Source organism: Triticum dicoccoides, chromosome 4A (assembly GCF_002162155.2).
Source record: "Triticum dicoccoides isolate Atlit2015 ecotype Zavitan chromosome 4A, WEW_v2.0, whole genome shotgun sequence".
Lineage (NCBI taxonomy): Eukaryota > Viridiplantae > Streptophyta > Magnoliopsida > Poales > Poaceae > Triticum > Triticum dicoccoides.
This window is the reverse complement of record NC_041386.1, coordinates 478468101-478470150: the sequence shown is the minus strand read 5'-3', so window position 1 is coordinate 478470150 and position 2050 is coordinate 478468101.

Sequence of the window (2050 nt, the reverse complement as noted above, 5' to 3'; positions counted from 1 at the left end):
CCGCCAGCCACCCAGCGCCCGCCACGTGTCCCCCCGCGGGACCGCATCGCCGTCGGCCCGCCTGGCCCGCGCCCGGCCCCCGCGCACCGTCTCCCGGGCCCAGGCGCCCCGCGCCTCCCCGCCTCCAGCGCCGCCGCCCCTTCCGGCTCCGGCGGCCGGAGCAGCCGCCGCCGCCGCCGTGCCGCGCCTCCGTCGCCGGCGCACGCCTCCCCGTCCGAGCCGGCCGCCGCCGCCTCGCCGTCCCCGGCGCCGCGCCGCGCCGCCCGCCTCCACGCCGGCGCCGCCCCGGCAACCGCCGCCCCGCCCTCCGGTCCCCTCGTCGCCGGCCGCTGCCTCCTTCCCCGTCGTCGCCGGTGAACAGTACCGCCACCGCCTCGGCTTCCGCGCCGCGATCCCGATCTGGATCCGGTCGCGTGAACAGTAAACCCTAACCCCGATTTTTTTTGCTAAGTCCTGAAATTTTGATCCATGTTGCTCTGTTCGAGGTCCCGTAACTTTACAACCGTAGCTCCGTTTTGGGCGTATGATATATCAAAATCTTCGACTCGACATGTACATCATTTCATTCCATTGCATCATTTGAATTTGAGGTCATCTTGATACCCTAAATGCTGTTAGAAGGAGGCTTCGTGAGTTAAATTGCAGAACCGTTAGTTCATCATGCACTTTTGTCATTTTTGCTATGTTTAATCCGTGCATGATATGCCTGTGCCCCTTTGGGATGTATTGTGAAGCATTTTGTCTTCTTTCCAGAGGTGCCACCCATGCATTTTTAGGATGTGTGTGTTGTCTTGTGCAAGCTTGCGAAGAGAGGTACCTGAGATTGCAGATTTCAGGGACTTAGTGATTTTCGCTAAGTCTGGGATATTTTAGTTCATGATGCGATATGTCCAGCTTGTTTCCTAGTGATCCGTGCCTCTTTTGAGGATGATCATTAAGGGAGTTTTGATATTTATGTCATGCTCTATCCATCCATGTCTTTGTTGGAATTTGTGGAGTGCTCTAGGTTGACTCATTCGAGCTCAACTTTTGCTTCGTTGTTAATCTGGGCAGATCGTCAACTTGTTTGCGATTTCGCCGATGCTACCGTTAGTGTTCCATGCATGCTATGCCTTCGTTCTTGCCATGTGTAGCTAGCACTTTGTGCCTTCTTGCTGGTTATATGCTTTCCTTGCCATGACTTGCACCGTAGTGAGTGCATCGAGCTCGTTTACATGCCTTCGTGAGTTAAATTTCAGCATGTCTCAGTTTTCACTAAGTCTGAAAACTGATTGTGTTCGAGCGATGTTCGTGAGCTCGGTAGAGTATTTTGTGAACCCTTTTGGCCCCAGGTAACTTTGGGTGTTTTTATTAAGCTTGTTGAGTAGCTCCATGCCATGTTCTTACTTGTCATGTTCAGGTTTTATATCATGTTGTTTTGCTGCTCCGAAGAGAGCATCGTGATCTGAAATTTCAGACTAGTGTTGATTTCACTAAGTCTGAGATCTGTTTTGCATTTGCGTTCTAGCCATGCTTGTTTGAACCTCTTAATGGATGAATTTGCCTATGGCTCAGTGCTAGTGTTTTGTCAACCATCTTGTGTACATCACCGCCATGTATTTTGTTTTCATGTTTGGTGGCTGTAGCATGTTCATTTCGTTGCATTTAGATGCCTACTTGCTGTAAATCGCAGACCGGTGTCATATCTTAAAACGCTTGCCATTTCTAAACCGTAGCTCCGATTCCTATGATCTTTATATCGTTTTCAAGCGATTTCATCCCCTCTATCCAGTGGCACACTTGGTTTTTCCAAGTTGATGCCAGGTTCATGCATTTCCTGTCATATCTTGTATTTTGCATCCCGCATCGCATATCGTCATTTCATCATATTGCTTGGTCTTGCCCGTGGTTGATTGTATCCTTGTTGCTTGTTTGTCTTGTTGGGTAGAGCCGGGAGACGAGTTCGCTACCGAGGAGCCCGTTGAGTTTGCTTGTGAGGATCCAGTCAACTCTGACAACTGTGCAGGCAAGATGATCATACCCTCGAAATCACTACTATCTTTGCTATGCT